Below are 11,165 nucleotides of genomic sequence, written 5' to 3'. Positions count from 1 at the left end.
CATCGGATGTCTGGGTTTGCCCTGCTGTTGAAAGTCCATCGGTCAAACCGCTTGTTATGAAGGTGGTGTCAGATTGGTTCGTTGAGAAGGTGCCATCGGTGGACCCAGTTGTAAACCCAGTTGTATCAGATTGATCAGTTGTGAAGATTGAATCCGTTACCTCAGTTGTTATCATGTCAGGAGTTGTGCTACTCTCATCAGTTGTTGATGAGCCATCGGTTTTCCCAATTGTCACCTCGCTAGTTGCTGACTGATCAGTTGTAAGTGTGGCATCTGTGGGTTCTGTTGTCAGCTCGGATTCAGAGGTTGTCATGTGATCAGTGGTAGAAGTTGCACCGCTGTCCTCAGTTGATAATGTTGACTCTGTTGTCCTAGTTCCATCAGAAGTAGCGTTGGTGTCAGATTTGTCTGTTGAGAAGGTGCCATCGGTGGACTCAGTTGTCACCTCACTAGTTGCTGACTGATCAGTTGTATGTGTGGCATCTGTGGGTTCTGTTGTCAGTTCGGATTCAGAGGTTGTCACGTGATCAGTGGTAGAAGTTACACCGCTGTCCTCAGTTGATAATGTTGAGTCTGTTGTCCTAGTTCCATCAGAAGTAGCGGTGGGATTTGCTGTTTCGGTTGATGGGGAAGAGCCATCGGTTGAGTCTGTTGTCTGCGTTGCATCGGATGTCTGGGTTTGCCCAGCTGTTGAAAGTCCATCGGTCGAACCGCTTGTTATGAAGGTGGTGTCAGATTGGTCCGTTGAGAAGGTGCCATCGGTGGACCCAGTTGTAAACCCAGTTGTATCAGATTGATCAGTTGTGAAGATTGAATCCGTTACCTCAGTTGTTATCATGTCAGGAGTTGTGCTACTCTCATCAGTTGTTGATGAGCCATCGGTTTTCCCAATTGTCACCTCGCTAGTTGCTGACTGATCAGTTGTAAGTGTGGCATCTGTGGGTTCTGTTGTCAGCTCGGATTCAGAGGTTGTCACGTGATCAGTGGTAGAAGTTGCACCGCTTTCCTCAGTTGATATCATTGAGTCTGTTGTCCTAGATCCATCGGAAGTAGCGGTGGTGTCAGATTTGTCTGTTGAGAAGGTGCCATCGGTGGACTCAGTTGTCATCTCACTAGTTGCTGACTGATCAGTTGTATGTGTGGCATCTGTGGGTTCTGTTGTCAGCTCGGATTCAGAGGTTGTCACGTGATCAGTGGTAGAAGTTGCACCGCTTTCCACAGTTGATATCATTGAGTCTGTTGTCCTAGTTCCATCGGAAGTAGCGGTGGTGTCAGATTTGTCTGTTGAGAAGGTGCCATCGGTTTTCTCAGTTGTCACCTCGCTAGTTGCTGACTGATCAGTTGTAAGCGTGGCATCTGCGGGTTCTGTTGTCAGCTCGGATTCAGAGGTTGTCACGTGATCAGTGATAGAAGTTGCACCGCTTTCCTCAGTTGATAACATTGAGTCTGTTGTCCTCGTTCCATCGGAAGTCGCGGTGGTGTCAGATTTGTCTGTTGAGAAGGTGCCATCGGTGGACTCAGTTGTCACCTCGCTAGTTGCTGACTGCTCAGTAGTATGTGTGGCATCCGTGGGTTCTGCTGTCAGCTCGGATTCAGAGGTTGTCACTTGATCAGTGGTAGAAGTTGCACCGCTTTCCTCAGTTGATAACATTGAGTCTGTTGTCCTAGTTCCATCAGAAGTAGCAGTGGGATTTGCTGTTTCGGTTGATGGAGAAGAGCCATCGGTTGAGTCTGTTGTCTGCGTTGCATCGGATGTCTGGGTTTGCCCTGCTGTTGAAAGTCCATCGGTCGAACCGCTTGTTATGAAGGTGGTGTCAGATTGGTCCGTTGAGAAGGTGCCATCGGTGGACCCAGTTGTAAACCCAGTTGTATCAGATTGATCAGTTGTGAAGATTGAATCCGTTACCTCAGTTGTTATCATGTCAGGAGTTGTGCTACTCTCATCAGTTGTTGATGAGCCATCGGTTTTCCCAATTGTCATCTCGCTAGTTGCTGACTGATCAGTTGTAAGTGTGGCATCTGTGGGTTCTGTTGTCAGCTCGGATTCAGAGGTTGTCATGTGATCAGTGGTAGAAGTTGCACCGCTGTCCTCAGTTGATAATGTTGACTCTGTTGTCCTAGTTCCATCAGAAGTAGCGTTGGTGTCAGATTTGTCTGTTGAGAAGGTGCCATCGGTGGACTCAGTTGTCACCTCACTAGTTGCTGACTGATCAGTTGTATGTGTGGCATCTGTGGGTTCTGTTGTCAGTTCGGATTCAGAGGTTGTCACGTGATCAGTGGTAGAAGTTACACCGCTGTCCTCAGTTGATAATGTTGAGTCTGTTGTCCTAGTTCCATCAGAAGTAGCGGTGGGATTTGCTGTTTCGGTTGATGGGGAAGAGCCATCGGTTGAGTCTGTTGTCTGCGTTGCATCGGATGTCTGGGTTTGCCCAGCTGTTGAAAGTCCATCGGTCGAACTGCTTGTTATGAAGGTGGTGTCAGATTGGTCCGTTGAGAAGGTGCCATCGGTGGACCCAGTTGTAAACCCAGTTGTATCAGATTGATCAGTTGTGAAGATTGAATCCGTTACCTCAGTTGTTATCATGTCAGGAGTTGTGCTACTCTCATCAGTTGTTGATGAGCCATCGGTTTTCCCAATTGTCACCTCGCTAGTTGCTGACTGATCAGTTGTAAGTGTGGCATCTGTGGGTTCTGTTGTCAGCTCGGATTCAGAGGTTGTCACGTGATCAGTGGTAGAAGTTGCACCGCTTTCCTCAGTTGATATCATTGAGTCTGTTGTCCTAGATCCATCGGAAGTAGCGGTGGTGTCAGATTTGTCTGTTGAGAAGGTGCCATCGGTGGACTCAGTTGTCATCTCACTAGTTGCTGACTGATCAGTTGTATGTGTGGCATCTGTGGGTTCTGTTGTCAGCTCGGATTCAGAGGTTGTCACGTGATCAGTGGTAGAAGTTGCACCGCTTTCCACAGTTGATATCATTGAGTCTGTTGTCCTAGTTCCATCGGAAGTAGCGGTGGTGTCAGATTTGTCTGTTGAGAAGGTGCCATCGGTTTTCTCAGTTGTCACCTCGCTAGTTGCTGACTGATCAGTTGTAAGCGTGGCATCTGCAGGTTCTGTTGTCAGCTCGGATTCAGAGGTTGTCACGTGATCAGTGATAGAAGTTGCACCGCTTTCCTCAGTTGATAACATTGAGTCTGTTGTCCTCGTTCCATCGGAAGTCGCGGTGGTGTCAGATTTGTCTGTTGAGAAGGTGCCATCGGTGGACTCAGTTGTCACCTCGCTAGTTGCTGACTGCTCAGTAGTATGTGTGGCATCCGTGGGTTCTGCTGTCAGCTCGGATTCAGAGGTTGTCACTTGATCAGTGGTAGAAGTTGCACCGCTTTCCTCAGTTGATAACATTGAGTCTGTTGTCCTAGTTCCATCAGAAGTAGCAGTGGGATTTGCTGTTTCGGTTGATGGAGAAGAGCCATCGGTTGAGTCTGTTGTCTGCGTTGCATCGGATGTCTGGGTTTGCCCTGCTGTTGAAAGTCCATCGGTCGAACCGCTTGTTATGAAGGTGGTGTCAGATTGGTCCGTTGAGAAGGTGCCATCGGTGGACCCAGTTGTAAACCCAGTTGTATCAGATTGATCAGTTGTGAAGATTGAATCCGTTACCTCAGTTGTTATCATGTCAGGAGTTGTGCTACTCTCATCAGTTGTTGATGAGCCATCGGTTTTCCCAATTGTCATCTCGCTAGTTGCTGACTGATCAGTTGTAAGTGTGGCATCTGTGGGTTCTGTTGTCAGCTCGGATTCAGAGGTTGTCATGTGATCAGTGGTAGAAGTTGCACCGCTGTCCTCAGTTGATAATGTTGACTCTGTTGTCCTAGTTCCATCAGAAGTAGCGTTGGTGTCAGATTTGTCTGTTGAGAAGGTGCCATCGGTGGACTCAGTTGTCACCTCACTAGTTGCTGACTGATCAGTTGTATGTGTGGCATCTGTGGGTTCTGTTGTCAGTTCGGATTCAGAGGTTGTCACGTGATCAGTGGTAGAAGTTACACCGCTGTCCTCAGTTGATAATGTTGAGTCTGTTGTCCTAGTTCCATCAGAAGTAGCGGTGGGATTTGCTGTTTCGGTTGATGGGGAAGAGCCATCGGTTGAGTCTGTTGTCTGCGTTGCATCGGATGTCTGGGTTTGCCCAGCTGTTGAAAGTCCATCGGTCGAACTGCTTGTTATGAAGGTGGTGTCAGATTGGTCCGTTGAGAAGGTGCCATCGGTGGACCCAGTTGTAAACCCAGTTGTATCAGATTGATCAGTTGTGAAGATTGAATCCGTTACCTCAGTTGTTATCATGTCAGGAGTTGTGCTACTCTCATCAGTTGTTGATGAGCCATCGGTTTTCCCAATTGTCATCTCGCTAGTTGCTGACTGATCAGTTGTAAGTGTGGCATCTGTGGGTTCTGTTGTCAGCTCGGATTCAGAGGTTGTCACGTGATCAGTGGTAGAAGTTGCACCGCTTTCCTCAGTTGATATCATTGAGTCTGTTGTCCTAGATACATCGGAAGTAGCGGTGGTGTCAGATTTGTCTGTTGAGAAGGTGCCATCGGTGGACTCAGTTGTCACCTCACTAGTTGCTGACTGATCAGTTGTATGTGTGGCATCTGTGGGTTCTGTTGTCAGCTCGGATTCAGAGGTTGTCACGTGATCAGTGGTAGAAGTTGCACCGCTTTCCACAGTTGATATCATTGAGTCTGTTGTCCTAGTTCCATCGGAAGTAGCGGTGGTGTCAGATTTGTCTGTTGAGAAGGTGCCATCGGTTTTCTCAGTTGTCACCTCGCTAGTTGCTGACTGTTCAGTTGTAAGCGTGGCATCTGCGGGTTCTGTTGTCAACTCGGATTCAGAGGTTGTCACGTGATCAGTGATAGAAGTTGCACCACTTTCCTCAGTTGATAACATTGAGTCTGTTGTCCTAGTTCCATCAGAAGTAGCGGTGGGATTTGCTGTTTCGGTTGATGGGGAAGAGCCATCGGTTGAGTCTGTTGTCTGCGTTGCATCGGATGTCTGGGTTTGCCCTGCTGTTGAAAGTCCATCGGTCGAACCGCTTGTTATGAAGGTGGTGTCAGATTGGTCCGTTGAGAAGGTGCCATCGGTGGACCCAGTTGTAAACCCAGTTGTATCAGATTGATCAGTTGTGAAGATTGAATCCGTTACCTCAGTTGTTATCATGTCAGGAGTTGTGCTACTCTCATCAGTTGTTGATGAGCCATCGGTTTTCCCAATTGTCACCTCGCTAGTTGCTGACTGATCAGTTGTAAGTGTGGCATCTGTGGGTTCTGTTGTCAGCTCGGATTCAGAGGTTGTCACGTGATCAGTGGTAGAAGTTGCACCGCTTTCCTCAGTTGATATCATTGAGTCTGTTGTCCTAGATCCATCGGAAGTAGCGGTGGTGTCAGATTTGTCTGTTGAGAAGGTGCCATCGGTGGACTCAGTTGTCACCTCGCTAGTTGCTGACTGATCAGTTGTAAGCGTGGCATCTGCGGGTTCTGTTGTCAGCTCGGATTCAGAGGTTGTCACGTGATCAGTGATAGAAGTTGCACCGCTTTCCTCAGTTGATAACATTGAGTCTGTTGTCCTCGTTCCATCGGAAGTCGCGGTGGTGTCAGATTTGTCTGTTGAGAAGGTGCCATCGGTTTTCTCAGTTGTCACCTCGCTAGTTGCTGACTGATCAGTTGTAAGCGTGGCATCTGCGGGTTCTGTTGTCAGCTCGGATTCAGAGGTTGTCATGTGATCAGTGATAGAAGTTGCACCGCTTTCCTCAGTTGATAACATTGAGTCTGTTGTCCTCGTTCCATCGGAAGTCGCGGTGGTGTCAGATTTGTCTGTTGAGAAGGTGCCATCGGTGGACTCAGTTGTCACCTCACTAGTTGCTGACTGATCAGTTGTATGTGAGGCATCTGTGGGTTCTGTTGTCAGCTCGGATTCAGAGGTTGTCACGTGATCAGTGGTAGAAGTTACACCACTGTCCTCAGTTGATAATGTTGAGTCTGTTGTCCTAGTTCCATCAGAAGTAGCGGTGGGATTTGCTGTTTCGGTTGATGGGGAAGAGCCATCGGTTGAGTCTGTTGTCTGCGTTGCATCGGATGTCTGGGTTTGCCCAGCTGTTGAAAGTCCATCGGTCGAACCGCTTGTTATGAAGGTGGTGTCAGATTGGTCCGTTGAGAAGGTGCCATCGGTGGACCCAGTTGTAAACCCAGTTGTATCAGATTGATCAGTTGTGAAGATTGAATCCGTTACCTCAGTTGTTATCATGTCTGGAGTTGTGCTACTCTCATCAGTTGTTGATGAGCCATCGGTTTTCCCAGTTGTCACCTCGCTAGTTGCTGACTGATCAGTTGTAAGCGTGGCATCTGCGGGTTCTGTTGTCAGCTCGGATTCAGAGGTTGTCACGTGATCAGTGGTAGAAGTTGCACCGCTTTCCTCAGTTGATAACATTGAGTCTGTTGTCCTCGTTCCATCCGAAGTCGCGGTGGTGTCAGATTTGTCTGTTGAGAAGGTGCCATCGGTGGACTCAGTTGTCACCTCGCTAGTTGCTGACTGCTCAGTAGAATGTGTGGCATCCGTGGGTTCTGCTGTCAGCTCGGATTCAGAGGTTGTCACTTGATCAGTGGTAGAAGTTGCACCGCTTTCCTCAGTTGGTAACATTGAGTCTGTTGTCCTAGTTCCATCAGAAGTAGCGGTGGGATTTGCTGTTTCGGTTGATGGAGAAGAGCCATCGGTTGAGTCTGTTGTCTGCGTTGCATCGGATGTCTGGGTTTGCCCTGCTGTTGAAAGTCCATCGGTCGAACCGCTTGTTATGAAGGTGGTGTCAGATTGGTCCGTTGAGAAGGTGCCATCGGTGGACCCAGTTGTAAACCCAGTTGTATCAGATTGATCAGTTGTGAAGATTGAATCCGTTACCTCAGTTGTTATCATGTCAGGAGTTGTGCTACTCTCATCAGTTGTTGATGAGCCATCGGTTTTCCCAGTTGTCACCTCGCTAGTTGCTGACTGATCAGTTGTAAGTGTGGCATCTGTGGGTTCTGTTGTCAGCTCGGATTCAGAGGTTGTCACGTGATCAGTGGTAGAAGTTGCACCGCTGTCCTCAGTTGATAATGTTGACTCTGTTGTCCTAGTTCCATCAGAAGTAGCGGTGGTGTCAGATTTGTCTGTTGAGAAGGTGCCATCGGTGGACTCAGTTGTCACCTCACTAGTTGCTGACTGATCAGTTGTATGTGAGGCATCTGTGGGTTCTGTTGTCAGCTCGGATTCAGAGGTTGTCACGTGATCAGTGGTAGAAGTTACACCGCTGTCCTCAGTTGATAATGTTGAGTCTGTTGTCCTAGTTCCATCAGAAGTAGCGGTGGTGTCAGATTTGTCTGTTGAGAAGGTGCCATCAGTGGACTCAGTTGTCACCTCACTAGTTGCTGACTGATCAGTTGTATGTGAGGCATCTGTGGGTTCTGTTGTCAGCTCGGATTCAGAGGTTGTCACGTGATCAGTGGTAGACGTTACACCGCTGTCCTCAGTTGATAATGTTGAGTCTGTTGTCCTAGTTCCATCAGAAGTAGCGGTGGGATTTGCTGTTTCGGTTGATGGGGAAGAGCCATCGGTTGAGTCTGTTGTCTGCGTTGCATCGGATGTCTGGGTTTGCCCAGCTGTTGAAAGTCCATCGGTCGAACCGCTTGTTATGAAGGTGGTGTCAGATTGGTCCGTTGAGAAGGTGCCATCGGTGGACCCAGTTGTAAACCCAGTTGTATCAGATTGATCAGTTGTGAAGATTGAATCCGTTACCTCAGTTGTTATCATGTCTGGAGTTGTGCTACTCTCATCAGTTGTTGATGAGCCATCGGTTTTCCCAGTTGTCACCTCGCTAGTTGCTGACTGATCAGTTGTAAGCGTGGCATCTGCGGGTTCTGTTGTCAGCTCGGATTCAGAGGTTGTCACGTGATCAGTGGTAGAAGTTGCACCGCTTTCCTCAGTTGATAACATTGAGTCTGTTGTCCTCGTTCCATCCGAAGTCGCGGTGGTGTCAGATTTGTCTGTTGAGAAGGTGCCATCGGTGGACTCAGTTGTCACCTCGCTAGTTGCTGACTGCTCAGTAGTATGTGTGGCATCCGTGGGTTCTGCTGTCAGCTCGGATTCAGAGGTTGTCACTTGATCAGTGGTAGAAGTTGCACCGCTTTCCTCAGTTGGTAACATTGAGTCTGTTGTCCTAGTTCCATCAGAAGTAGCGGTGGGATTTGCTGTTTCGGTTGATGGAGAAGAGCCATCGGTTGAGTCTGTTGTCTGCGTTGCATCGGATGTCTGGGTTTGCCCTGCTGTTGAAAGTCCATCGGTCGAACCGCTTGTTATGAAGGTGGTGTCAGATTGGTCCGTTGAGAAGGTGCCATCGGTGGACCCAGTTGTAAACCCAGTTGTATCAGATTGATCAGTTGTGAAGATTGAATCCGTTACCTCAGTTGTTATCATGTCAGGAGTTGTGCTACTCTCATCAGTTGTTGATGAGCCATCGGTTTTCCCAGTTGTCACCTCGCTAGTTGCTGACTGATCAGTTGTAAGTGTGGCATCTGTGGGTTCTGTTGTCAGCTCGGATTCAGAGGTTGTCACGTGATCAGTGGTAGAAGTTGCACCGCTTTCCTCAGTTGATATCATTGAGTCTGTTGTCCTAGTTCCATCGGAAGTAGCGGTGGTGTCAGATTTGACTGTTGAGAAGGTGCCATCGGTGGACTCAGTTGTCACCTCACTAGTTGCTGACTGATCAGTTATATGTGTGGCATCTGTGGGTTCTGTTGTCAGCTCGGATTCAGAGGTTGTCACGTGATCAGTGGTAGACGTTACACCGCTGTCCTCAGTTGATAATGTTGAGTCTGTTGTCCTAGTTCCATCAGAAGTAGCGGTGGGATTTGCTGTTTCGGTTGATGGGGAAGAGCCATCGGTTGAGTCTGTTGTCTGTGTTGCATCGGATGTCTGGGTTTGCCCAGCTGTTGAAAGTCCATCGGTCGAACCGCTTGTTATGAAGGTGGTGTCAGATTGGTCCGTTGAGAAGGTGCCATCGGTGGACCCAGTTGTAAACCCAGTTGTATCAGATTGATCAGTTGTGAAGATTGAATCCGTTACCTCAGTTGTTATCATGTCAGGAGTTGTGCTACTCTCATCAGTTGTTGATGAGCCATCGGTTTTCCCAATTGTCACCTCGCTAGTTGCTGACTGATCAGTTGTAAGTGTGGCATCTGTGGGTTCTGTTGTCAGCTCGGATTCAGAGGTTGTCACGTGATCAGTGATAGAAGTTGCACCGCTTTCCACAGTTGAAATCATTGAGTCTGTTGTCCTACTTCCATCGGAAGTAGCGGTGGTGTCAGATTTGTCTGTTGAGAAGGTGCCATCGGTTTTCTCAGTTGTCACCTCGCTAGTTGCTGACTGATCAGTTGTAAGCGTGGCATCTGCGGGTTCTGTTGTCAGCTCGGATTCAGAGGTTGTCACGTGATCAGTGATAGAAGTTGCACCGCTTTCCTCAGTTGATAACATTGAGTCTGTTGTCCTAGTTCCATCAGAAGTAGCGGTGGGATTTGCTGTTTCGGTTGATGGGGAAGAGCCATCGGTTGAGTCTGTTGTCTGCGTTGCATCGGATGTCTGGGTTTGCCCTGCTGTTGAAAGTCCATCGGTCGAACCGCTTGTTATGAAGGTGGTGTCAGATTGGTCCGTTGAGAAGGTGCCATCGGTGGACCCAGTTGTAAACCCAGTTGTATCAGATTGATCAGTTGTGAAGATTGAATCCGTTACCTCAGTTGTTATCATGTCAGGAGTTGTGCTACTCTCATCAGTTGTTGATGAGCCATCGGTTTTCCCAATTGTCACCTCGCTAGTTGCTGACTGATCAGTTGTAAGTGTGGCATCTGTGGGTTCTGTTGTCAGCTCGGATTCAGAGGTTGTCACGTGATCAGTGGTAGAAGTTGCACCGCTGTCCTCAGTTGATAATGTTGACTCTGTTGTCCTAGTTCCATCAGAAGTAGCGGTGGTGTCAGATTTGTCTGTTGAGAAGGTGCCATCGGTGGACTCAGTTGTCACCTCGCTAGTTGCTGACTGCTCAGTAGTATGTGTGGCATCCGTGGGTTCTGCTGTCAGCTCGGATTCAGAGGTTGTCACTTGATCAGTGGTAGAAGTTGCACCGCTTTCCTCAGTTGGTAACATTGAGTCTGTTGTCCTAGTTCCATCAGAAGTAGCGGTGGGATTTGCTGTTTCGGTTGATGGAGAAGAGCCATCGGTTGAGTCTGTTGTCTGCGTTGCATCGGATGTCTGCGTTTGCCCTGCTGTTGAAAGTCCATCGGTCGAACCGCTTGTTATGAAGGTGGTGTCAGATTGGTCCGTTGAGAAGGTGCCATCGGTGGACCCAGTTGTAAACCCAGTTGTATCAGATTGATCAGTTGTGAAGATTGAATCCGTTACCTCAGTTGTTATCATGTCAGGAGTTGTGCTACTCTCATCAGTTGTTGATGAGCCATCGGTTTTCCCAGTTGTCACCTCGCTAGTTGCTGACTGATTAGTTGTAAGTGTGGCATCTGTGGGTTCTGTTGTCAGCTCGGATTCAGAGGTTGTCACGTGATCAGTGGTAGAAGTTGCACCGCTGTCCTCAGTTGATAATGTTGACTCTGTTGTCCTAGTTCCATCAGAAGTAGCGGTGGTGTCAGATTTGTCTGTTGAGAAGGTGCCATCGGTGGACTCAGTTGTCACCTCGCTAGTTGCTGACTGCTCAGTAGTATGTGTGGCATCCGTGGGTTCTGCTGTCAGCTCGGATTCAGAGGTTGTCACTTGATCAGTGGTAGAAGTTGCACCGCTTTCCTCAGTTGGTAACATTGAGTCTGTTGTCCTAGTTCCATCAGAAGTAGCGGTGGGATTTGCTGTTTCGGTTGATGGAGAAGAGCCATCGGTTGAGTCTGTTGTCTGCGTTGCATCGGATGTCTGGGTTTGCCCTGCTGTTGAAAGTCCATCGGTATAACCGCTTGTTATGAAGGTGGTGTCAGATTGGTCCGTTGAGAAGGTGCCATCGGTGGACCCAGTTGTAAACCCAGTTGTATCAGATTGATCAGTTGTGAAGATTGAATCCGTTACCTCAGTTGTTATCATGTCAGGAGTTGTGCTACTCTCATCAGTT

This window comes from Embiotoca jacksoni, unplaced genomic scaffold (assembly GCF_022577435.1).
Source record: "Embiotoca jacksoni isolate LCO1_2020_lvr unplaced genomic scaffold, fEmbJac1.0.p SCAF_78, whole genome shotgun sequence".
NCBI classification, from domain to species: Eukaryota; Metazoa; Chordata; class Actinopteri; family Embiotocidae; genus Embiotoca; species Embiotoca jacksoni.
Note: the sequence above shows the minus strand (reverse complement) of the source record.